This window comes from Vicugna pacos, chromosome 3 (assembly GCF_048564905.1).
Source record: "Vicugna pacos chromosome 3, VicPac4, whole genome shotgun sequence".
NCBI classification, from domain to species: domain Eukaryota; kingdom Metazoa; phylum Chordata; class Mammalia; order Artiodactyla; family Camelidae; genus Vicugna; species Vicugna pacos.
Genome location: NC_132989.1, coordinates 23,950,107 through 23,977,462, shown reverse-complemented (window position 1 = coordinate 23,977,462; position 27,356 = coordinate 23,950,107). Strand labels below are relative to the sequence as shown.

Sequence of the window (27,356 nt, the reverse complement as noted above, 5' to 3'; positions counted from 1 at the left end):
CAGGTCTGGGCTCAGAGAGAGAGGAGTGGGGGTAAGAGAGGTATAAGGCAAAACCTTGGACAACCCCGGTCCTCGCAGACAGGAAAGACTCAAGGTCACACGGGATAAATTGCGAAAGGATTACAGTCTCCTTGCGTCAGTTACGTGAGAGGAGGGGTCTGTTGCGCCTGCGCAACTGGCATCCTGCTAAGGGCCTGGAGCGCATGTGCTTAAGGAGTGACGAAAAACAGGGGTGGAGTCTAACTACAGCAGTCATAGGACGCTCCAGCTCACGTGAGTTTGGCCTGAGCCTTGCCCAGGGCGAGCTGGGGCGCGTGCACGCTCCGCGTGAGTTCACGTTTTCTTCCTCAGGGAGGGCGCCATCTTGTCTTGGGCCTTTGTTCTGTGTAAATCTCGTTTAACAGCCTTCATTGCTCGGACTCTTCCTTTGTTCGTTTTTGGCTGCCAGTTGATGTAGTATCTTGAAATACACCAGCATATGCAGATCTTAGCCAAATTCTTACTGTGTTCTACAGTAGGGACCCCAGGTTTTGAACTACTAAAGCAGCCTTTCTTTCACAGAGCTGTAGATCCTGACAGGCCAATTACCGTACCATCAAGACAAAAACAAAAAAACAGAAAAACAAACCTGAGTTCAGGATGTTTTTTGCCTGGCTTTGCTGGGCCTCACTGATCCTCAGGCCCATCTCAAAACCTTGTGCTGGTTGCTACAAGAGGGTGTGGGTCCTGTAACAAGATGTCAGTGACTACTCAGCTGTGACCAGTTTCCAGTTGGTAAGTGATACGGAACAAAAGTTCGTGTGCTGGACACAGTGAGGCCAAACAAAGGGAAAGATCGGAGTTTGGAAAACAGGTTTATTGCAGGGCCAAGGAAGAATGGTTGGCTCCTGCTGGAGTAACCTGAACTACCCTAATGGTTTTAGGGGAAGAGTTTGTGGGTGTTTTTTTTTGTTTTTTTTTTTTAAGTGGAGGTATTGGCAGTTGAACTCACAACCTTGTGCACAGTTTCTACCACTGATCATGCCAACCCTGCAGGGGTAAGGGTTTTTTATAGGCAAAATTTGGGGTGAGTGCTGCTGGATGTGTGGCTTTCTTCTGATTGGTTAGTGGTGAGAACAGGGTGGTGCTTCAAGAATCTTTTGTGCAGCCTGAAGTTACCATCCTCCACCTGGATGGAGGGGCCTTGGTTCTTGCAGAACTCAAAGGTATTGTTATGTATGTTCCTAAAGGAGGAATCGGGACACTGCCCCAAGGACACACTTGTTTCTTGACTTCCTCCATTGTTTCTGCATTCCCTCCCTTCCCTGATCAGCAACTCTTTATCTGTCCTTTGGAACTCAGGGAAGGCCAGGCAGGCTGAATGAAACCTATTTCCTACAGACAAAAAAAGGTGATTGAGAAAAGATTTGTACCTTGGGGGGGGGGGGGCGGGAACAAGGTTCTGCTCGGTTTCGTAGGGAAAGATAGAATTAATTCATTGATTCGACGAATACATCCTGGAATGCCTTGATTTTAAAAATGAAGTAATTTGTCCTTTAAGTTTTGAAATCCTGTTCCAAAAAAGAAAGATGCTCTACACAAGCATCACTGCCACTGTGTGAGGAATTGTGAAGGAAATACTGGGGGAAGTCTGGGAGGGAGAGAAGGTAACTGAAGGGTTTACATTGTGAAGGGAGTGGAAGTGGGAGTGTTACTGAAAGATCCCGCCAACCCCCACTCCTCTGCCTGTCCCTGATGAGCCAAACTGAAACTCACAGGATTTTAGAGCATAGAAGAAAAGAGACAGGTTTATTACTTTGCTGGGCAAAGGGGACTTGCAGCAGGTTAGTGCCTTTAAACTGAACCTATCTAGTGGAAGGGGCAGGGTGATTATATAGTCATAGCTTAAACAATAAAGCATGATAACGATTAGCAGAATTATTTCCTTCTCATAAGACTCAGAGTGGCAACATGGTTACCAATTTTGTAGAGGCTAGTAGTTGTCACTCTTTTGATCTCTTTGTCTTATAAGCACCCAAGGCATGATCTTCTTGATAATTCAGGCTATTTTGTAAGGTTACAGTTCCATGACCTTCCTGGAGAACAACTCAGGAATCAAGTATGATTATTGCTTTTGATTACTGGAATAAAGCAGAAACAGTAAAATTAATAGCTTCATTTTAACAATGGGCCTGGAGCTGAAAACAACAACCGGTCAGTCAGGTTAGTTAGCCAGTTTAAGAGCAAACATAAGAATAAACCATCTGTTAGCCTAAGTGTGGCCATTTATTAGTTCTTCTTTAGGAGTGAAAAAATAAACAAAAGTGAAACAAATGTTGGTTATATATTATACAGATCCAAAAAAAAGTACCTCCATATTCTCGTTTGTTAGCTATTATTATATTATCCTCACTAGTCTACTTAACACTCATTTCTCTTATTTTCTTCATTCCCTCAGAGGTACTTTCCTGATGCCATCAAAGTTACAAGCTAATGACCCATATTTTTAAGAGCTGTATGTTCCAAAACAATATACTGGTGCTAATAAAGAACGTTGAGAGGAATGATAAATAGTATTAAACATTGAAGCAAAATAGAAATTGAAAACTTTATATCTCTATGTGACATATGATAAGGAGGGCAAGTAGAGTAATTGGAATAACTGTATTCTCCTCACCTCTCTCTTTACTCACGTGGTTCTCCTAAGAATTTGCTTTTTTTCCTTCTTGTTGCATACACTTAAAGAGCCACAAATTGTTACTCAAACGAATCCCGGGATCAAACTGTGTTAGCTGAAGAATGTCTGAGATCGTGATTTTGGGGATATATGTATGACTGAGGTTCCTGGTAGTTTCCCCAAGAGCCTGGCAAATACTCACCATGACCACAAGGGGGCTGTGGTAGCTCTAGACTCCAGTCTAAGCAGGAGCCTGAGACTGGGACTGTAAGTGTAGTATTTGCCAGTGTGGAGGGCAGCCTTCTGGACTGCTTTGCAAATTAACATGGGCTGCAGCCTGAAGACTTGAAGAAATGAGCTTGAGTCTAAAATGAAATAGGGTGCAATTCTTCATCATACAACACAGCACTGTATTTCATTTCTCTGTTTCTTTCCAGTGTCATACTAGAAAGTGAAGGGAGTTGGTACGTAATTTTCATGGGTAATATTTACCAGGCAGAATAGGTATTGAACGAATATTTAACTCCCAGCCATTAATAGGGATAGTAATTAGATGGCAATTACTAATAGTTGTCAAATGTTTACTTTTGGACAAATAATGCCACGCTATCCTAAATGCTTTATATACATTATCTAAAGGAATGCTTACCAATAATGATCTTAAGAAAATTATACTATTGGTGTTCCCATTTTGCAGATGTAGAAATTGAGGCTTAGAGTGGTCAAGTATGTTATATGAGTCACATAGCAATTGAATGAATGATTAAGCCAGAATTTGAAGCCAGACTGTCTGACTCCAGAACCTATACTGCTAACCACCACACTCCACTGTCTCATAAAAACACTGGGTCTGATCTTTTATCTCAACATAAAAGGTGAGTTTTATAATACTGGCCTAATCTATTATTAACAACAGTTATTTTAAGCAATGGAATACAAAAGTTAGAAAAAATTTTTAATGTGGTTTAGGTTCTAGGACAGCTGTAAAGAAAGTTCTATCTGTAATAGAACTCATAGGATCAAGTTTATATTTTTAAAGCAGTCTCTTTAAACTGGTGACTCAGATGACGTTTTATTCAGTCTTCCCAAAGATGAATATCATACTGTGACACCTTCCGTCATCATGAAATAAAAATGTGGCATACTGCAGGGATTTGTCATTTTTATTCTCCTTGGAATTTTTCATGTACCTGCAGCAGATTTCAGGAGACAGTTCCCACTTTTCCATTTTGGTGTTAGTTATACTGTACTGGAGTACATTACACGGTGTCACTCCACTCAACCTGATTCAACAGAGCTTGCCTCAGCGTAGCCTAGGAAGTGTTATGTTAGGTGATGTCTCTGTCCCCAGGGGTGGTGACAATTAGAAAGTTTCATTTTATACTGAATGTCTAGTAAACCACCAACCTGCCCTCCTTTTGATAGGAGGAAGGAGAAATAGAGAAAGACCCTGAAAGAAAAGTAAGGCAGCAATAAATCAAAATAACATGTGACTTTGATTAGATAGGACATTTACAGTGATAATGCAGTTTCATTGCACAGGGTAAAAGTCAGTTAACTAACTTCATTTGGATTTTCACCCAGGTTTGGAAAATAGTTGGCTTTGGGATAGATTCGAGGACACGTGTATGAAGTCCCTATTTGGGACTGACAAAAGCAGAGATTTGCTCTTTATGAAGACCCATTTAATAATTAATTCTTAAGGATATAGGAGCCTTTTCTGAATGTTTTCATTTAAAGGGAAAGAAATTTTATTCTCTATCAAAATGTTATAATGAAAGGAACCCTCATGTAGGACATGGACCCCAACTTGGATTCTCAAAACACAGATGATGTCTAAAGACAGAGATGTCTTTAGATATCACTTAAATTCTAACCTTTTATTTAATAGATGAGAAACCAAGGAGATCAGTCAATTGTCCAGACAGTGCTAGTGTCTGCTCTACAGCCTCCGTTTTCACTTGGTGTGCATTTTAGAAATCACCCACCTGATTTCAGATTAAATGTTCAGTCAGTACAGGACCTTTTTCAAATGTTTGTGGACCACTCTGGCTCATATACCTTCTTCCTCCTATCTCATCCTCACTCTTTAAGGTACATGATTAGTGATATTATGTCAGCCAGCTTTTCAGTTCACCTGGATTACATCCTCCCTCTTTATAACGGGCTGTTGGTTTCTAAACTTTCCTACCCCTGCTCCCCAACCATCAGGAGAGAAATTGCTCAGGTTTCCAGGTGATGAGGATTTTTAAAAATATATTTTTATTGAAGTATATAATCAGTTTACAATGTTGTGTCAGTTTCTGGTGTACAACACAATACTTCAATCATATAGGAACATAAATATATTCGTTTTCATACTCTTTTTCACCGTAAGTTGTTACAAGATAATGAATATAGTTCTCTGTGCTATACAAAATAAACTTGTTGTTTATCTATTTTATGTATGTTAGTATCTGCAAATCTCGAACTCTCGATTTATCCCTTCTTACCCCAGTAACCATAAATTTATTCTCTATGTCTAAAAGTCTGTTTCTGTTTTGTAAATAACTTCATTTGTCTTTTTTTAGGTTCCACATATAAGTGATACGGTATTTTTCTTTCTCTTTCTGGCTTATTTAACTTAGAATGACATTCTCCAGTTCCATCCCTGTTGCTGCAAATGGCATTATTTTATTATTTTTTATGGCTGAGTAGTATTCCATTGTATAAATATACCAGAACTTCTTTATCCAGTCATCTGTCAGTGGACATTTAGGTTGTTGCCATGTCTTGGCTATTGTAAATAGTGTTGCTATGAACATTGGGGTGCATGTGTCTTTTTGAATTAAGGTCCCCTCTGGATATATGCCCAGGAATGGTATTGCTGGATCATATGGTAAGTCTCTTTTTAGTCTTTTGAGGAATCTCCGTACTGTTTTCCATAATGGCTGCACCAAACTACATTCCCACCAACACCCACTCCAGCATTTATTGTTCATGGACTTTTGAATGATGGCCACTCTGACTGATGGGAGTTGATACCTCGTTGTAGTTTTGATTTGCATTTCTCTGATAATTAGTGATATTGAGCATTTTTTCATGTGCCTATTGGGCATTTGTAGGTCTTCATTTGGAGAACTGCTTGTCTAGATTTTCTGCCCATTTTTGGATTGGGTTGTTTGTTTTTTTCTTATTAAGTTGTATGAGCTGTTTATATATTCTGGAAATTAAGCCCTTGTCAGTCTCATCTTTTGCAAATAGTTTCTCACGTTCCGTAGGTTGTCTTTTTGTTTTGCTTATGGTTTTCTTTGCTGTGCAAAAGCTTATAAGTTTAATTATGTCCTGGGGGGAGAGAATAGCTCAAGTGGTAGAGTACATGCTTAGCATTCACAAGGTCCTGGGTTCAATCCCCAGTACCCCCTCTAGAAATAAATAAAGAAATAAACCTGATTACCTCCCCTTGGCAAAAAAAAAAAAACAATAAATAAATAAATAAGTTTAATTAGGTCCCATTTGTTTATTTTTGCTTTTATTTCTGTTGCTTGGGTAGAGTGCCCTAGGAGAACATTGCTGAGATTTATGTCAGATAATGAATGTTTTGCCTATGTTTTCTTCTAAGAGATTTATAGTGTACAGGTAATGAGGATTTAATTGAAGGCTAGTTGGGAAAGTAAGGCATTGCCTCAGTACCCACAGAGTCAGAGTTCTGGAAGAACAAGTTGGATAGCTCCTCCTCCTTGGTCAGGTCCCAGCAGGACCTGGCTATAGTGGCCATTTATTGGGCTTCTGATGTTCCCATCTGCACTGACTCTGCCCTTCCATAGCTAAGCTTCTTTATGTCTTCTTGTCTAATTCTGTTGCAGTAGTTCCCGCATTTCGGTAGGCATCAGAATTACTGGGATGCTCTTTAAACATACCACCCCAAGAGATTTATGTCCTGTAGGTCTGAAGTGAATCAAGTAATCTGCATGTTTAACAAGTTCCACAGGAGGTTCTGATGGGGGTGGGTGGGTAATAAGGACTATACCTTACTTAGAAACACTCCAAGTAGCATAGTGTCTGTGGGGCTTCAGACTTTTCCATTACATATCCTATTTGAAAAATATTTGAGCATGTACCTCATAATGTATGTATTTATGTATTTATAAGCTATATATGTATATAGTACTATTATTAAACATATATAAAAATAGACATTAAAAATGGAAAAGGTAAAAATAAATATAAATACGTTTGAATATTTTCTTCCTGTGCTCTAAGGTACCCCAGGGCTGCTTGCACCACCCTTGCTACCTTTCTGTATGTCTTGAACTACACCACCATTATGGAGTGCCTTTACTGGGTAAAGGCACAGAAAAGTGGTACGTTGTTTGAAGGGTCACTGGGTCAGCTCATATAGACCTTTGGTTTAGGTGCCAATTCTCTGCTTTATTGAACTAGTGGTTGGGGTGGGGGTAGTGACCCTGTGTGTGTAACATGACGTGAAACAAGCTGGTTCACCTGGAAGGAGACCTGTGGCCTCTTCTTCAAGAGAGAAGGGGGGATCTGTGAGCATGATAGCTGCTGTGTGTTTCACAAACACCTGTCTTCCACCATAGAATAATGAAATGTTTTTAAGCCTGGCAAAAATACAAAGGTGACACCACAGAGGCTGTGGATGAGGCCACCCTGTGTGTGCTCTCTGCAACTTTCTGACTTCCCAGAAGGAAGTCAGCTCTGTCCTAGGCTGTTGTTCTGGGATGTGTGTGTTTGTGTATGTGTGTATGGTGCTCTCCCACCTCTCTCATTCCATTTATAGCATGACTCCCTGGCCCAAGCTGGGGAGGTTGCTCTCAGAATTAAAAGCAGCCAATAGAACACTGGCAACCAAAGCCCTGGAGAACAGCATCTGTGTTTGAGTGGTCAAGTGTCTACCACCAAGTGTTTGAGTGGTCAGGTAGCTTAATGAGTAGTAGTAACTGAATTCCTGAACCCAAACACAAGTCTTCTCTGTGCATCTACTCTGCTCTTGGATATACATATTCTCAGTAGCCAAAGAGGTTTTGCTCTTCCTGATACATAGTTTGTGGTTCTTTGATATTGCCTCTTGCCCTAAGACACCATTTTGTGAGTAGAGCATCATTCCTATGAGTTAGAGCAATCACATTGGGACAAGCAGATGTAAGGCATTATCAGAGCCCAGAGTCAGAAATGGACAAATTCCAGACACATTTCTAAAACTGAGTGACTTAATAAGTCCTTAAAGTTAGAAATGGGTTCCCTACATTCTTTTTTTCCAAGTAATTTTCCTACCTCTACTTGAAGACTTTTTGTATTCAGCTTTCTTCTGTTAACTTATGTTTATAAATGTTGGTGTTGTATACTTTCAAAGACCAGGGAGGGTGAACCGCTATTTTGAGCTCTGCAGAAGACAGCAGTATTGGTGTTTTTTGGATTCATGGCAGTGAGCAGCCACACATATATGTCTATCTCCTGATTGATAGGGATTTTAAAAATAAATAATTTAGAATTTCATTGCTTTCACTTGGCTTTGTACTATTGAAAATCTCTAGGCTGAAAACACCATTTTTTCTGTCACTTTACCTTTTCCAGTTGGCACATGTGCTTGCCACTTTTGTGTTCTGCTTTTTATGCTTAATGTTTTTTCTAAAAATATCTGCTTGTCATCAGGTCTTATATATTTGTCATTTTTAATGGTATCTTTATAATCCTATTCTTTCTTGAAATTCATAAGTTTATTCTACTTAATTCTCCATGCTTCTACTTTTTTGCAGGGTATGGGGAGAGATATGCTGCATTTTCAAAGTACCTCTGAAAACAAGCTCATTCCGGAACCTAAACCAGCATTTGCTTTTCTTTGCTTTGAGGGTGCGTGTAGGTATTAAATTCTCTGCCACTGGGCACACCTAGGTATTGAATTCTCTTCCCTAAAGTCCATGTCTGTGGGTCTGGCTGGGCCACTTGATGAGAAATATCAGCAAGAGGTCTCAGACACCAAACTGGGGAAAAAATTAAACTAACATAGTGCTTGGTATTTCCAAAGAGTCACTTAGGTTCTGTCTATTACTGCAGTGTTCAAAACATAGACATAGTTCAGTACTGTGATTAAAGTAACTTTTACCATTAGCCTCTTTGTTCCTATAAGATATAGTGGTAGGCTGTAGCCGGTTCGTCATTTGGGAGTGTAATGGTTAGCTAAAGCTATTTTTCTCCAAAGGGACAGTTATTTCTTCAGTTTTTCTCTAAAACTTCAGCTTTAGCAGTAAGGCGCTGTAAATTATGTAACTTAGCTGTCTCCTTATCTGTCTTGGGAGTTATAGACTGCACATATAAGACAATTCATGTACCCCTGCATAATGAGGTGAGTTTTATAAATCATAAATCTTCACTTAACATGCAGGTGGTGTTGGGTGCCAGCTTTAGAATAACTGATGTAGTTGCCAAGTTCATGAATGTCATAAATCATTCATGCTAAGGTAGCCTAGAATCATGCTGTCCTCTGAGGCAGACCAATTTCAAGGTGATTGTTAAACACAAAAGTGTGAGTCTTGATGATTGTTTTTCAAAATCAAATGTACTTTTTATTTGAAGAGTAAAACCAAATTATCTTTCTTTTTCTGGTCAAAGTCAGTTTTCTAAGACCCTCTATTCACTCTCAAAGAATCTATCAGTAGTAATATCTTTTCTTCCCCTATCCCTGAATTCTATCAGAAATACATCACAAAATACATAACCTGTACATGTGTAATCCCGACCATTAATGTGCTGAAAATGAGATTCAGATGTTTCAGTAAATCTTGAGGCCCATTATTAGGGAAAAACTCTCTGAATTTTGAGGAGTATTTTCTTCCTCTGCCATATTTTACATGAATTTACCATGGATGGTAGGAAAGCATAGCCCTCTTCCACACTGCCTGTGTCTTCAGGGCCAAACGTGGGGAAGGAGTAGGGCCTAAAAAGAAGCCACCCTTGGGACAGAAAGCTTGAAGCTGTGCAGTGTGATATGTCCCTCTAAGTCTCCAGGCTTCATCTAGATTCCTTGAATATGAATTTTAAACTGAAGTGTTTTACCTGAAAGTTGCTCATTTGGTGGATGAAGAAGGCTGTGAGGTTGGATATTACTGAGGAGGGAGAACATGCTAGTGCTTTCAGTGAGAAGTCTTCAAAGAGAGAAATGGAGAGAAAAATGAAGTTTTGCCTGAGGCTATTAGGTTCTCAGTGGGTAACTAAACATCTGTATCCCTTTGTGTAGTCTGCAGCACAGGGCCGTACACCAGATGACACTTCTCTTTGGTGTATCTCAGAAATCCTTTTGAGGTGAATGTGTTGATCATAAGGGTAGCCTTGGTTAAAAACTATAGGGGCCAATTCCAGACAGAACATCTTTTTTATTGAGTATAATCTCCCCTCCCCCACTGCAGGTTCACTAATTCTTTATGCCTCCATGCTTTGTGTATACCCTTCCCACTACCTGATGTGCTCTTCTAATTCTTATCCAAATATTGAACTCCTACTTATCCTGTAAAACCCTCTTAAATCTCACCTTCTCTGTAAAGTCTTCTCTGGTTTCCTGAGACAGAGCTTGTCACTTAATCTTCTGTGCTTCTAGAACATTTATCCACTGTTCTGTTATAATACACATAAGGAAGTTTAATTATTTGACACCATGTCCATTCCTCCCACTAGACTGTGAACATTGCAAGGACAAGAACAGAGTTTTATTAATCTAGGTATTGCTAGTACCCACCATATCTGACACCAAGTGGAAATTCAGTGACTAAATCTGATCTTTTTTTTTTTTCTCTACACTGTCCACCTGAGCATTAACATAAGCCTTGAGAGAGAATAAAGCTTTTTTAAGTTACATTTCATCATAATTTATGAGTTATGACTAACTCATAAAGCATTTACTTGAGTCCCGTATAAGGATACCTAAGAGTAGAGAGTGACAGAAACAAGGAGAAACTTCCTGCATTCTCAGTGTGTCCTGGAATTTTCTGTAGATTCTGGCCAGATTAAGTCTTGTTCTTTATTCTTGCATAATATCTCTAGGACTTTTGTCTCTTTGTCTTCTCATTGCATTCATTCTAATCTGGTGTCATCTTTTCCTACTTAAGCTGTAGCAATTATAGCAGGTATGACTCTCAATTTATAAATTCATGGGTGTGGGAATTACCACATTTATTTATAAACTCAAATGAAGGTAAACTCCAATTATATGCTGCTATCCCATCTGACTGGTAGGAAATTTAACTTCAGTTATATTTCATCTTTAGGTTTGAATTGTGCTTTCAGGATCTTATATTTTGCATAAGATTGGAGGGGACTTTGAGTTGCTGGTTATTGCTGAAACACTTGCTGTCCAATTATTTGCACTATTCCTTCACATCCAGGGCCTGAGTGTCTGCTCTTCATCTTTGACTCACAGAAATCTTTTGTGAGGCTATGAATCCTACAGCCTAGAGTCTTATCTTGTAGTTGCATCACGTGGCCAGTCTTCTCTAGGGTCATGTTCCCTCCTCAGGTGCTGCTAAGGGGCAAGGCGTGGGTTCCTCATTCCAGATTCTATGAACTCATCCTCATCTACAACTCAGGGGAATCTCTTTCTAGTCTACTTGGAGGACTTCCCTGCATCATGCTGCTCTGAGGCTGATTTCCTCAAGCTCTACCTTCTGTCTTACTCTTATAGTAATCTTAATGGTCTTTTAAATCCCAAACCCCTGTCACTTCAACCAAAACTTTTATTTCCTTTTCCTTAAATTTCCATGGGATAATAAGGGAAATATCTGTAATCCAGTTCTTTTAGAAAAAAAAGAAGAAGAAAAATTTTAAATCCTGCCTTATGCTGATCTCCTAACTGGCTTCCTTGTCTTTTTTCCCCCCTTCTTCTTCACTCAGATTATTTTCTACATTCCAGTAGGAGTAGTTATTATAAAACTCCTGCCTAAAAACTGTCAGTGGCTTCTCACTGTCTCTAGAATAAAATCAAAGCTCCAAGCTCCTCAGTATACCATCAGGGCTTTTTATGATTTTTCTTCCGCTTTGAAATCTGACTTCCCATTACTCCATTGTCAGAGGCCCTTAGTCTAACTCTGTTCTTCTAACCCCATGACTTCAACTCCCCCCACTTTCCCAGCTCATCACCATACCTGACTGATGTGACACTCAGATCAAGTGCCATCTCCTTCAGAAAGCTTGGTGGTTAGCCCATTCCACAGTGGTCTTGTCCTTCATAAACCTAGTTCCTTTCTGTACATTCATTTGGTACCTGAGGTTACAATTTATCTTCTGGTGCATGTTTCTGCCTTTCTCATCTAGATTGTGAGCCTCTAAAGTACAGACTTTCTTATATCTTGAGCCACCATAGGGCTCTTTATAGAGGGAATCCATGTATGTAACATGGATTGTCTTTGTATAGTGCTTTGTATGTGGGTGTATGTGTATGTTTCTCATCCCCCTGAAATATAGGGAAAGAATGAGGAAGTAAAATTAACAAGATGGCAGTTAAGTGTTACTGTGGAAGAGGATCAGAAATTGTCAATATGACTTGTGACTCCCTGTGTTATTCCTGGGGATGGACATGGTGCAGGGGGCAGGATATGGGGCAGGACTGTGACAATAGGGGAGGTTTTAAGACATTGTTAAAAGTATCTTCAATCAGAACTGTGGTTTGTACTGCAAGGTAACAGAAGGAGGGAATGGAGGATGCTTTGGGAAATTAAGAAAGGGGATAAGTGGGCAGAAGGTGAATCCATAGGCCTTATTTTCCACAGGGACACTAGAGTGCTGTTAAGCCAAAGAGAACTATTAACTCTGACAGTAACTTCTCTTGTTATGACCCCTTCAGTGGTATTTTTATTACTTTTTAAAATAAAGGTTGAGGAACAACTTTTACAATTGTAACTGGAACAGTGACAAGCAGGACTCATGGGATGTAGTCATAAACCCCAAAGCCCAAAAACCTTTGTTTTTGGCTCCCACTTTTGTTTTAAACCTGCTCAATAGTGATGGTACAAACTCCACTCCTGGACAAATGCTTTTCTTACAGATACCAGGAAGCCCTACATCACTTTTATAATAAAACATGATCTCATTTAGGTACTTAATTTGCTCAGCGCAGGTATTGTCAACATTTGCAAAGTTTTTCAAGATTAAGCTGTTTGTCCTCCATCATCTGGGGCTTGCTACAAATGAAAAGAGGAGTATGATCCTTCTTTCCTGAGTTTCTGACCCTTCCAGGATTAGAGTAAGGAAGTGTGAGGTGGCAGGAAATATTATACTTGTCTCATGTTGTTGAAGCTGGCTTTGTGCTTTCCAGGAATGGCTGGTATTTAAATCTGTCTTTCTCCTGGGGCACTTCTGTCAGTTCTTCAGAGATCTGTACTTCCCTCCACACATGCACGTGCACACTTGACCTGGGCAAATATACACACTCTCCTCTGTCAATTGCTTTCTTCCTCTATACCCCCTAATAAGTCCAACAATCCAATTCCAGTTTCTCTGTGAGAAACCAATTCTTTGCTCACACAAGCTCTGAGACTATGAGCAGACCCCAGCATTGTAAAGCAGCTGCTATCCCATACAATGGTCCCTACATTCCTTGCACTAGAATCAGAAATTGTCATTCTGCCCCTCTAACTGCACAAGACACATATCAAGCTCTCTGAGGGTTCCCCTTGAAGCCCTTCTCATTAGGCTTGTGGTGAAATGCAGGTACCCTTCTTTCTCTGGAGAGGGATACCAACAGCATACGAACACTTCTCACCAAATAAATGTTTTTCAAAAACTTCCTCTTAGTATTCAACAACTTTTTAATATGAGTGAAGATTTCATAACTGTTTTTCAACTTTTTCTTTGAAAATTTGCATCTTTCAAATACTTTATGATGTCACTTATATGTGGAACCTAAAAAATACAAGCTCCTGGGTTCAATCCCCAGTGCCTTAATATAAGTATATTAAAATAAACTGGATAAAACAGAAAAGAAGCAGACTCACAGATACAGAGAACAAACTAGTGGCTACCAGTGGGGTGGGGCAGGGGCAACTGAGTATAAGATTGGCTCAAGGATGTATTGTATAACACAGAGAAGATACCCAATATTTTGTAATAACTGTAGATCGAAAGTAACCTTTAAAAATTAAAAAAATATATAAATTAAAAAAAAGAAAATTTGCATTTTTGCTGACACCTCACTTTCATATTATGTGGATCCTACATAGTGGAGCCTCTGCCAAAACTTCCATATAGCTCTGTGTGGTTACTGTAGTTAAACAGGGATTTCAAGAACTAACTAATTTATTTCCGAGTAAGGGTAAGTAATGCCATTTTTTCCTTCTCTCTTCTGTTGAGAAATCTTAATTGTCCTCGTCTATAAAATGGACCACCATCCTTCCCTTGCTGCAGTAAGGATAGATTAATAAGAAATTGTGTGCATAAAGATAACTCTGGGTGGACAACAGGCCCTGGGGAATAGTTAAATAATCTGCAGAGGAAGCATTTTTCACAAAGAAGGCAAATAGAGATAAAGGGCTGGTTGAAAAAAAGCAAAGAAAATGCCCAATTTTATCAGTGGTTTTCTAAACCCTATCTTAACCCCTCCCCCACCTTGGTTTGGGGCTGTCTTCTTACATGCTGATTCCTGTTACAGCCCCAAAGCAATGGTTGCCCAGACCAGAGACAGTGCCTGTTAGATCAATAATCCTTGGCTCTGTGTTTTTCAGCAGTATTTGTGTCTGTGGATTTAAGGTGGGAGGGGTAAATGTCATCACTTTTGACAAAATGGCTGAATATCTTTTCCCTATCAAGACAAAAAGATATCTCCTGGTTCAGAGCCAGAGTCTGCCTTGCAAAGAATTGAAAGGCTGCAACTCAGGGCTGCTGTCAAGCCAGCAGATGGAGTAGCAGTCCTTCTCTGTGTGCTTGGAGGCCCACCTGGGCTGCTGTGCTGGGTGATTCTGGCCCAGATCTGCAGCCAGAAGGGACAGGAAAATGAGTACAAATGATTGCACCCCATTGCCATAGCTGTTGTCCTGTCTGCAATAGAGTTTGGTAAAATATGATCCTGGGAAAGTTGTTTTCATGTGCCCCTCTGAAATTACTGCAGAAGCAATTGTAAGGAGTGAGTGCTTGTATGCCTGAGATAACTGTAGGGCGTAAGAGAAGAAAAGATACAGAGATGACAGAATAATGTCCTGGGCAGTGAGAGAATATGGCACAATCCTCTCACCCCTCAAAAACCTTTGTGAGGACACAGGAGTACAGCCAGTAGCTCTTGGTGGGAAAGGGCAGCTTTAAGAGGAAAATTGGACAATGAAACTGAATTACCAACTGCCTGACTCATTCTTCTCTGTCTGAATTGCAGGCACTGGAGTCCCTCTTACTAAAATCTGTAGATTGCTTAAGAAATTTACTTCGTGGCCAGAAGTAGAATTGAAGCTTCCCTGAGATTATGTCTTCCTATTTTTTAAGAATCCACCATACAGCTGAATATTTGGCAGCTCTTAATAAATAATGGAGGCATTAATGGCATTCTCAAGAACACTCTTCTGCCCTTCTCAGGCCTACAGGACTTCTCTGTGAAAGGGTGAGTCCTCCTCACCTCCTCTCATGTGAATGGAAAGGGGCTTCAGAATGGAGGATAGGCAGAGGATAGATTTCTGCTCTCTGAAGGCAGGGCCTGTAACTTTCCCCCCTGACTTCCTCTATCTAAATAATCAAAATCCAGAAGTTGGAGTGGGTTAGGGGACTTAGGAGGATAGCTTCCATAACCAATGGGTTAACCACTTCAGACTGCCTAGGAAGCTAGAGGGAGGGCATCCTCTTGACTGGTCCTTTGCTTGATCCTCAAGTGAGGGGAGTTGAGGGTTCTTGAGCTCTTAGCTGCAGAGCAGGTGGCACAGTCTGCTCTTCATTGGGAATCCAGAGGTGTTTGACAAATCTCTTGGCAACAGGCCTCCCTGGAGCCCAGAGCTCTTTGAAGAGAAGAAATGGTTCTAGGAACAAGGAAGCTGTTGCCCTTGATAAAAAAAAAAAAAAGTTGAGAGGGAAGAAAATGAGACTAACATGGGCTGAAGAGAACTGTCTGCCACTGAAGAGAATGTTAATGGCTCTGCTTCAGAGCTTCAAAGCCTGAGCTGGATAGGATCGCTCACAGACGCCTCTGCTGTCACCTACAGAATACTTACCAAGGACTGAGGCTTGCAAATAATCACAGCCTGACTTTCCCAGGGCAAGAAGCGGTGCTTACTGAGATGCAGAAGAGAAACTATTGGGAGCTCCTAGGCCTGGCTCAGCTAGTTGGGGTCTAAGTGGTCTCTTCTACATCAGTCAACAAATGGGATTCTGGAAGAATTTAGGTGCAAGGGAAATGGCTCTCATTGAATAAATCTGGCTAACAGCTGTCTTGTGTCCCTGTTTATAAAATGATAGCTGCTGTGGATTGAATTTTGTCCCCCTAAAATGTGTATGTCAAAGCCCTGTCCCCCAATGTGATGGTATTTGGAGAAGGGCCTTTGGGAGGTAATTAGGCTTAAATGAGGTTATGAGGCTGGGACTCTAATGGTGGAATTAGTGCTCTTATAAGAGGAGACATCAGAGGGCTTGCTACCTACCCTATCCTACTCTCCCACTCCCCCACCCCATTTGAGCACACAGCAAGAAAGCGGTCATCTGTAGGCCAGAAAGAATATCCTTGCAAGAACTCAACCACGCTGGCACCCTGGCTTCAGACTTTCAGCCTCCAGAATTGTGAGAAATAAATTTAAGCCACCCAGTCTATGGTATTTATTAAGGCAGCCAGAGCTAACATGGTGGCTCTAATGGATGTTGTTGGTACCCTGCCCAAATTCACTTTACCACATCGATGTCTTATTTCCCTAGCTGCTGTATTCAGTTCCAGTGGCTCACAGATGCCTCTTTCTCCAGAAAATTGCTCCTTTCTGGTGGATAGTGAGATGGGAGACCCCCTTCTGTACCCCTTACAGCTTTTAGCAAAGGGCGTACAAAGGCCTCAAGGAAGGATCAATTCTTTGGTGCCATTCATGCTCTTGAATTGTCCCGTGGGATCAGCCTGAGGCCAGACACACATCTTTATTACCATTTCCTGCTTCCTTCATTTTCTTTCTCCTGAGGACACACCTCAGTAAATCACATGACCTGAATCCTGTCTTAGGCTCTGCTCCTGGGGAACCCAACTTAAGGCAGCACTTCTCCCAAGTGATAGAGTACTGAACAACCCAAATGACTCTATAGTGCTTTGTGAGTATAATGGTGAAGATTTATGCCCAATGATAATGAACATTGGGAACAGCAACCCCTATTTCTTAGTACAAAAAGTGTAGAGGACTAAAGGTCTACTGAGAAAGAAGATAAGGGTGTGTTCTTCTAGCAATAGATGGCTTCTTCAACAGGCATCTGGTGGACAGCTGTGCTTTCCTTGACAGCAAAGGTTTAAATAGCCTTATTAGCATAGAGTCACAGGCTGAGGTTCCACATGGGTTTTACCAATTATGGAAGCATCTTGACTTCAAGAACGCTTGAGCCATGACTAACAGAATCAATTGGGCAGGTCTGTGCACTGACTGAGAGCCAGCCAGGCTCTACACTCCCCTGGGCAGGATCCAGAGTTCTCTGAAAGTAGCCTAGCATCTGCCCAGGGATTTAATGGGATCTGCTTTAATGGGATGATTCAGATATTCAGGAACTGTCTGTCACCTCTCTGCTGTGTTTTCTTGGCCTGTAGGTTTTCTCATGATGCTGCTTTTTTCTTGGTAGATTCTTTTTCACTCTATTTGTAGTAGTTCCCTTTGGTTTTCCTCCATCTTCCTTTTCTACCCGCTGTGTTCCTCTCTGAGTCCAGGCTTCGTCATCAAAACCTGTGAGATTTGGGACTGGCTTCATCTTGGGAGAATGAGGTTTTCTTACATTCTTCCAAGAAAGTCTCCACAAGACAGTTCCTTACTGCTTCTGGTTACCTCCTAGAGCTCAACTTCCTTATCACTGTGAGGATAGGAAGGGAGGGAGTAAGCAAAGGAGCAGAGAACTCAGTCTCTCTTGACATGCCACTGGGTCATAGCATCCCACTGACATACATTGACCCATCTATTTTGATAGTGGCCCCAGGAAAAAGGTGTGAGAGAGCACAGTAAATGCTTATCCAGATGCCCTCAAAGACTTAGGTACATGCCTCAAATATCCGTAACCTCTTTAACAAGTACTTAGTTGCTTCACAGGAGAATAAGAGTGGCTCCTAATTCTTCTTGAGAGATCTTGTGTTTATTTTTTTGGAGGAGAGGCTAATTAGTTCTATTTATTTATTTATTTTTAGAACTTACCATTCCAGGGGGAAAGAGTATGTATCTTTCTCATAACTCCTACAGAAACTCAGAGAAGACTGTGATGAGTGTGGTTTGAGTCATCTGTCCTTTTCTGAACCATTTACTATGCCTAGAGGTGAGGAGTAATCTGATAGACTGGGCCCGTGTCATGTTCTTACCCCTGAGGTTGGGGGAGGATCTTGCCCCTCCAGAACCAATTGGTCTTAGAAAAGCTAGGAAATGGGAGAGATTTGTTGAAGAAAATGATGTTTGAGGAGGAACATGTGTCCATTCTGGCATGCATTGTCTATTCTCCTCTTTGACTATGGAGTACATCTAGCTCATTCAAATGAAATTGCTTAGGAAACACAAATTATGGGTAAAGTAGTCAATTGTAAATGGTGTTTTCTAGACTCAGGTGTGAAGAAAGGCAAGCTCAGCTCAAGAAAGTATCAAATAAGTCCTGCTGACTTGAGGAGCTTCGAGTTGTAGTGTCCAGGGACCCAGCTGGGTAGGGATGTTGGAGAACCACAAAGAGGGAACAGTCTTGGCCATGAACACAAGGGCTATGCCAGAAGAAGCAGCCTCGCACATAATAGCACTCAGTTAATACTTGTGGGATGGCTTCTCTGAGAATCACAGGTTAGAGAGAAAGCTGGGAGAAGCAAGAAGAACCACGAACAGGCAGATTCTCGCACTGAGCCAGTTTCATTCTTTGACCAGGCCGTGTTCCCACAATTTGCCAGGTTGTACACAGCTAATACTGTAGGATTTTCCCATATATAACTAAAGTTATTGTTTTCTTGTCTTAATTTTAAACAGCTGGTAAAGTATATGACTTTCTAATAATTCATGGTGGAGGATAGGGCCGGTACCAGGTAGCAATGACAGGCGGGTACTGGTCTGGGGTTCAGAGTCTTCAGAAACAGTCTATGTTCCTCTTGACTGTGGCTTATAGACTCTGTGACATTGTAATACATTGTCACAATAGCAGATAAATGTCAGAAAAAGATCCCAGGAGCGAGGCTTTTTAAGCAACATTTTCTTGAATACAGTTGGGCTTTGGGAGATGTATGCTGACTTACCCATTCTACTGTCTTCTTTCCCATGTCGCCATGCATGACTTCTGTGGCTGGTAGACAGGCAGGCATCAGTGTATGCTCTAGGGAAGCATGTGGACTCAGACTGAGTGTGCTTTCAGCAACCTGGCTGAGGCACAGTGTGGAAATGAAAAGTTAAAAACCTAAGATACGTGATGGGGGCTGAAATTTGGAAAAAATGGGTTCATGCCCTCTGCCCAGTCAGGCTAACACTCTGGCAGCTACTGCAGTTAATGGACAACTCCATTAACATCTTGGATAGAGGGAAAGAGAGTGAGGGAGAAAAAGGGAGAGGGAAGAGGAGGAGGAGGGAGAGACAGGGAGGGCAGGCAAGGTGAGGGGAGGTGAGAGAGAGAAGTGAGCGTGCGTGTGTGTGTGTGTGTGTGTGTGTGTGTGTTCGGAGAAACTAAAAAAGCTTGGAGCTTTCCTCCATGTCCCCTGGGGGAACTTTGTGTGTGGTTCCCTTAGTCTATGTGCTATCTCAGGCTTTGACAACTAAGGTAGAGATGGGATGGGTAGAGATTTGAGTAGGGTAGAATGAGGGCTCAAGACCATCTGTCTTTTCATCTCCTTTGGATAAGGAGAATGAGGAGGAATATATCCTTTTCCCCTTGTAAGGAAGATATTATAGGTCCTGGAATTCAGAAGATAAAAACATGGGAGATTTTGGGGTGCCCTCAGAAGGATTCTGTGATAATGCCGGTGGATGAGGAGAGGTGAAGTGAGTCCCAGGATTTGGAAGCTGGTTCATGAGTAAGAAAAAAATTGGTTCCCACTGCGGAAGGAGAGGAGGGACAGGTCTAAAGAGGAAAATCAAGGAAGCAGACACCTATCATTTGCCTGAGTGTGCTTAAGTTCAGGCTGTCTCTGGAGACTAGTGAATGAGACTCAAAACCTATCAGATCATCATGGTGCCTGAGACTTTCTGAGTGTTTGGCACACAGAGACCATGAAGGAGAGTAACATGAAACCATGTTTCCAAGGAGGGATTTTCAGTCTTAGTATCTTCTTACTCTAGCCTTTTAGCTGCTGTCAGATCACATCAGGGCAGAATATTGAACCCAGCCATATCACAGCTGCTGGGGATCTCCCCAGAGGAGAGTGTGTGACAAGAGTGGGAAGAGCAGCTCTGATCCAAGAGTTTGCTCCTGGCATCCCTTACCTGCTCACCTCTCAAATGGTGCTTCCAGAGGCAAAGCTAAGTATCTGGCGTGCTGCCTACCTACACATCCACAGAACTGAGAATGACCTACTCAGAGACAAGTTCTAGGTCAAATCAAGACTCTGATTCTCAAGTGTATGGGCCTGGCTCTGAGTCCTCGCTTGAGGTGAAGGCCAGATTGGAGGGTATAGTGAACAGTCGCCTGGCTTAGAGGTCAAAAGTGCTGAGATCTCATCCTGATTCTACCCTATGTGGCTGTGTGACCTTTAGCTATTACTTGAGTTCTTTAAAGTTTAATTTTATACCTGTAAAATGGGGATAATAATGCCTTCCTCAGAGGGCTATTATCACAATCAGGTAATGTACAAAAACACTTCGTAAAATGCTGTATTGGTGGGAAGAAATTATTTTCCCATTTCGTCATTCTGTCTACCAAATCCAAAGGCTTCTCCTTGGAATGTGTGAAAGCTGTTGGGTACAAGGGAAGCATCTGGAAAACTGTGTGTGTGGTAAGGGCAAGGAGATACCAAGGGAGAGTAAAAGATGCAGTGAAGTAGTATCCCCTGTAGTCATAGAGGATGTGACATGAGTTTCTTACTCATCTAGTAAGAGTCTGTAAACACTATTGAATTGATACCTAAGGCATAATAAGAAATACGTATTTGACCATTGTTCCCAGTTTCTGACAAAGGACTCCTAAAACTGTTGTAATTTCCTGTGTGATGGGGGTGCTAGCATCCTTTGTTTCTGACACAGAAATCCTAAATCCCTTGGAATTTCCAGGATGATAGGAGCCTTTTTTGTTCTAATGAGGTGACTCTTGGTGGGACCCTAAATAGTTTCAGGATAGGGACTGGTCACCAGAAAGACTAAGCTTTGCTTAGAAACCTAAAACTTTCATCCATTCGCCTCAGAGTCTGAGAAGGGGAGAGGGGCTGGAGATTCAGTAAGTGATCTATCATGTGTATGTGATGAAACCTCCATAAAAGCCCCTCAATGACAACATTGTGAGAGCTTTAAGTTTTGTGAATGCATTCATATGCCAGGAATGTGGTACACCCCAAATCCATGGGGACAGACGGTCCTGCACTTGAGACCCTTCCAGACCTTACCCTATGTACCTCTTTATCTGGCTGCTTATTTGTATCCTTTATAATGTCCTTTAATCCTTTTTAATAAGCTAATAACTGCAAGTAAAGTGCTTTCCTTAATTCTGTGAACTCTTCTAGCAAATCATTGCACCTGAGGGTAGTAATGGGAACCCCCATTTATACTGGTTGATTGAAAGTAGAGGAGGCCAAGGGCTTGTGATTGGCATCTGAAATGGATGGTAGTCTTGTGGGACTGGGCTGTTAACCTGTGAGACCTGATGCTAATTTCAGGTAGTTAGTGTTAGCATTGAATTAAATTGTAGGACACCTAGCCAGTGTCCAGAGAATTGGAGAATTGGTTGTTGATGTAAGGAAAAACCCCTACAACTCGTCGGAAATGTTCTGTAGGTAGTAGTAGTAATACTCCAGCCAGGAGGCTGTTGGCCTGAAATACCTGAGAGCCTGATGCCTCTCTGATAAAGGAAAGGCAAACAGGGACACCAGAAAATGGGATGGAGAGTGAGGGGCAGACTCGGGACAAAGTTTCTTGCCTCAACTGTATATCCTGACTCATCTAAGATCTTTTCAGCTTTCAGTCCCAGCATTAATCATTTGGCCCTGTGTTCCATTCTTAATTCCCCAAAGAGAGAATCTGGCCGTTGCCTTCATACCAGGCCTAACCAGGTTGCCTCATTTCGGAGCTATGGTTGAAGGATATCATGGAATTCTTGGCTGCATAAGATTAAAAAAAGTAGCTCACATTTATTGAGGGATTACTATGTTCTGGGCATAGTGTTAAGTGCTCTTTAGGGCTTATTTCACTAATATAATCCCCCAAACAACTTCACTGAAGTTAGTTTTAATATTTTCCTCATTGTGTAGATAAGGAAACTGAAGTACAGAGAGGCTAGATAACTATTAAGTTGTAGATCTAGGATTTGAATCCAGGCAGACTAGCTTCAGGGCCAGAGATTTTAAGCAGCTCTGTGCTGCTTCTGAGCTAAGGCTGTGGGTAAAGTTGCTCCTCCAAGCAAGCTTGGGCAGTGCGTGTGCAGGCAGTGTGCTCTATGTATGTAGCCTAGACGCATCCCATGGGAGGCAAGGCAAACAAATTTGATTCCAGAGTCTTCCAGCTGTTTTTTGAGTGCTCTTTTAGAAGCTGTGAATGGGTGTGGTGTGAAAAAGGCTTCAGTGTCACTTAAGGTTGATGATAAACAGAGAGACGTGGGATATTACGTTAAAGAAAATGGCTTTGCCCTTTCTTGAATCTGGAGTTTCCCAAAATTATCTGAGCAGAGAACTCTTTTTTTTTTTTCTTTGCAAGATGCCTCCTAATATAGTGCACCATTGTTCCAGGACTACTTGTTTGGGAAATACTGTCCCTAGACTTACCTTCCACTCCAGCACCACTCAGCCCTTGAACTAAACTGTGCTGAGGATGGCAGTTAAGATTTCTGCAGAGAGCAGAGTGATCGGCAGTTGGTCAGCTCCAATGGCAACCACAGGATGCTGATTAACCAGGGTCCGGCAGAGACTGATGTTTCCCCGGCTGCATGAGGGTGCCAGCCAACAGAGTTGGGTGGTTTATTTCTTACTTTCATTTCCCCTTGTCACTGCTCTTGTCTAGACCCTTTACTTGTCAAGTCTGGACTGTCAAAACAGCCTTCTGACTAGTCTCACTGCCAGCTGGCTCTCCCCTGCAGTCCATCCTACACACCTGGCTGGATCTGTCTTCCTAAAATACTGTTTTAAGCTTGCCACTCTCCTGTCCCAGATGTATTAATTCAGCTTTTAAGACTGTCCTGGATGGTCCTGGTCTACCTTCCCTGCTTGCACCTCACACCCTGCATTCTAGATGAAAGTGGATCATTCCGTGACCCTTTGTGCTCTGTGCATACTGCTTCCTCCAGCCAGTGCTTGAACAGCTCCCTCCCACTGACCCTGTTTCCTCCTGTCAGAATCTTACGTTCTTATTCATTCCTTTATCCATTCAACAAGAATTTATTTTGTGCTTCCTGTATGCCAGGTCCTGTGCTAGAAAAGACATAGTCCTTAACCTCAAGAAGATAATAAAACAGATAAAAACATGTAGGGTAATGTGTACTATGAAAGAGTGATGCTCAGGGTTTAATGGTCAAGGGCACCTATCCCTGCCTGGGGCACAGGGCTCAAGTCAGGGCTTCCTGGAGAAAGCAATGTTAGAGCTTAAAGGGTTTAAAAGTTAGTCATTTGAGGGCATGTGGTATGTAGGGAACTGGCCAAGGATGTGTTGGGTACCTGAATGTATGTTGCAGGGCAAACCAGACATTCTCCCTAACCTCCTTGCCCTCAGGAAGAATCTAGGCTGATCCTGTTAACCTAGGGAAGACAGGTGAGGTGAAAGCATTTGTACTTATCACAGGAGTGGGTCTGAGGCTGGGAGGAGGAAAGGCAGAGGATGACTTACATGCTGCCTGAATCTTAGTTCAGTGACCTCCCCCAGCTCCTCTAAGAGATGCACTCCACCAGAGCAGCTTGGTTGCCAGGGGCAACCCTGGAAGGCAGCCTCTTTCCAAAGGCAGTCACTGAAGCCCCTTGCCCCAGGGCCTCATCAGCCTGGCTCTGATAGGCAGCGTGTAGGTGGCTCATCTCAGCCAGTGCCTTTTGTGAAGTTACAGGACAGGGCCAGTATGCTTAGGTGGGTCTGAGTGAAGAGTGTGGAAAATAGCCCTTCCAGCCACTCAGCAGAATCCTGAGAAAAGAAAGGACTTACAAAACAGTAGATTGCACTTTAATCCGCATGAATTGAATGCTTAATATGAGTAACATAACCTGTTTTTCCGAGATGTAGCCTAATTTACTTCAGGCCTCAGGCTTAGTAATTTAGCACTGACAACCTGCAGGTCTGATGCGTGTGTGTGTGTAGGTCTGCAGCACTAATGAGATTGTAGAAGTGGTGATTTTCTCTTCCTCGCAGTTTTCCTGCTCAGTTGAGATTGTTCCCCAGTAAGTTTCTCCTTTCCTGAGCCAGAACTTGGATCTGGGAATATGGGACCTATCTAGGGGAGAAGGCAGAGCCTATAGGCTCTTTTGAAAAGAGAGAGAAGAGAGAGAGCGCGAGAAAGAGCGAGCTCCTGGTACAACTGACACGTAATTTGGTTTATTAAGGCTCCCTGCTTCTTTCTCTGGTTCCTGCTGTTCTGCCTGCTTGAGTTGCCTGCTGATCACCCCACAATGAGGTAAGCATATGCTCTGTTGATTCAAAGCACCTGGGTTTCAGTTTCTGCTCTGTGACTTGGGCAATTCAGCTTTTAAGACTGTCCTGGATGGCCCTGGCCTACCTTCCCTGCTCCCGCCTCACACCCTACATCAATCATCTTGGGCCTCAGTTTCTTTACCCTGTAAAATGGAAACAGTAACATTGGCCCTACCCAGTCACAGGGTTAATGTAAATATTAAATGAAATAGTTTATGAGAAAGTGTTTTGTTAACTAATTAGCAATAAGAGTAATAAGAAGTAGCAGCTACTGCCAGTTATTGAGTGGTTACTGTGCCAGTTGCTGTCCTCTTCATTCACATTATCTCCTTTTAAGCAGTATACATGATTTTTATTCAGTTCCTCTCTGTCCTTCAAGACTCAGCTTATAATTCACCTTCCCCTGAGAGAGCTTCTTTGGCAGCTCTTGCTCACATTGGTGCCTATCTCCTCTGAATTAGTTTGCACCATTGAGGTTAACTCACCTTTATTTCTCAACTTCTCTTTCCCTAGCTGGATTATAAACTCTTTCAGGGTACAGACTAGGTGCTCTAGTTCACTCGCCTTCCCCAGGATACAGAACACATAGCAGGGGCCCTAAAAAACTTGAGATTGAAAAACTTGAGATTTCAGGCCACTTGCTATTGTGTAAGTTGAGAATTCTGTACATTTTGCAAAGCCCTGGGTGGAGAGTTGTTTATTACTGTCTTGCCACCTGGAAAAGACCCTTGTACTCAATTCAGGTTGATAATTATCATCTTTACAATGCCTTTAACAAGCTCCCAATAAAAACAAACAAAAACCCCCAACAAATTCCTAGACTGAGAGATCTGATTGTAGGACCTGTGTCTAGAAACGCTAATCACATTACTCACTCCCCTTTCCTACCCTTGCCCTGCTCCATACCTTCCTCCATGCTCATAGAAATATGTACAGCATACACATACAGATAGATTCTATTATTAAAAGATAAAGTGGTCCTTCTTTAAAACTCAAGAGGGTAGCAAAGAAGACTAGGGTTAGAAATCAGGAATGACTTCCCTCACCCCAGCATGGAAGACTCAGGAGTAAGGACTATATGGACGCTGTAGGGCCATTAAGAGGAGAATCTTCCTGCTTCTTAATTTCTCTCTAATTTACCTCAAATCCCTGCCCTCTGGCCCAGTGTTCCCCAAACGCATGAGCCTCCTTTCTCATCTTAGGACCTGCCATGTCCGGTCTAGCTTTAGGGCCTTTGTACTAGCTGTTCCCACAGCCTGGAGGCTGCTGCTCAGAGACCTTTGCCTGGCTGGTACCCTCATATCATTTGGCTCTTAGCCTAAATTACAAGTCTTTCCTGATCTCCCAATTTAAAATAACTTCCTTGGGGGGAAAATATAGACTACACACATGTATTTGCTTTTTATATGAATGAATTTCTCAGGAAGGATGCATAAGAAGTTAACATTTGTTGCTTATATGGAAGGAAACTGGATAGCTGGGAAACAGGGCTGCTAGAGACACTTCTCTGTGTGTCCTTTTCTATTTTTTTTTCTTTTAAATTTAGAGTCAGGGAATATATATCTATTCAAAAATAATTTTAAAATATGAAAAAAAAGTAGATTCCTGTCGAGTGTTCTTTATTTACTTTATACATTTTATTTACCAAACTGTGAGTGGGCCATAGTTTGCTGATCTAGTCCCTGTGCTGTCATATCATTTTATTTGATATTCGTCCCAGCATTGATTATTGGTTCACCTGTTTCTTATCTGCCTTCTCCCACTAGAATGCAAGCTCCATGAAAGCAGGGTGCTTTTCTGTCTTATTATCACCATATTGCTGCAACTGAAACAGTTTCTGGCTCATTGTAGGTACTCAATAAACACATGTTGAATGACTGAGTATTTGAATGAATTATGCTTGTCTGGGCTGAAGGGAAGTACAGCCCTATTTGGAAGAAAATAAAATGAGATGAACTTTTGGTGGCAGCCCCTCCAGGAGGAATAATCTCTACTTGGGTCATCCTCAAGAAAGCCCACTTCATAGTTCTTGTTCATGCCTGCTTCCTGAAAGCAGATGCGAAACTGGTACCTCTCCTGCTAGGACATGTTCCAGAAGGTAGAGATACCAGTGGCTTCACCTCTTTTCAGTTTAGGAAGGAGGAAGAACACACACACACACCACACACACACACCACACACACACACCTGGGAAAGCTGCTCTGTTGGCAGCCTGAGCTTTGCAAACAGTTGCCCCTGAGGGAGTAAGGGAACAGAATCTCACTGCCAGAATGACAAAGGTAACAGCCAGGACTTGGGGAAGGGGAGGAGCTGGAGGGAGGGGAAGGAGGGAATTTGGCACATTACAACATAGGTGGCACATTGCCCTGAACAAACAGCCTGCATCACCATGTGCTGATTCATTTTTAAATGTTTCTGAATCAACACATTCTCTGCATGTCCGGAGCTGGGCTTTTTGCAGCCATGCAGCAAACTGGCCAAGAAAGTGTGGGGTCATGAGGGAGAAACTGCTCTAAATGAATCACTCATGCTACCGGGCATGGCTGACACGGGGCAGGGCCCTGCTCTGGGGAGCTAGGCTTTTCTCACAACCCTGGAGGTCAAGCTGAGGTCAGGAGGCCCGGGTTGCACTACTTTTTTTCTCCCTTGGGAAAAGGTCACCATGTACGTTCTTCCTCTTTTGCTTCCCCAACACTATCTTTACCACCAGACAGGGTGTCACACTCACTCAGAGGCAGATGAGGGGGTGGGTTCCCAGTGGAGTGACATTGAGAAGCAGTGGAAAGGGCAGATGCTTTGGAGTTATCCAGGCA

The 27,356-nt window shown here is 42.1% G+C and overlaps 1 protein-coding gene across 2 annotated transcripts in view; it reads left to right on the top strand.

Moving 5' to 3' along the window:
• Positions 1-367: 367 nt before the first annotated feature.
• The window catches only part of CTNNA1 (catenin alpha 1), a 276,028-nt gene continuing 249,039 nt past the window's right edge, over positions 368-27,356 (top strand). Inside the window, exons 1-2 of one of the 2 annotated variants that reach the window (XM_072956852.1) lie at positions 8,413-8,512; positions 15,003-15,224. The gene's annotated coding sequence lies outside the window, so the exon portion shown is untranslated. Of the gene's footprint in view, positions 775-8,412; positions 8,513-15,002; positions 15,225-27,356 lie in introns of those variants that run through there. The other variant, XM_072956860.1, reaches the window with a different exon arrangement.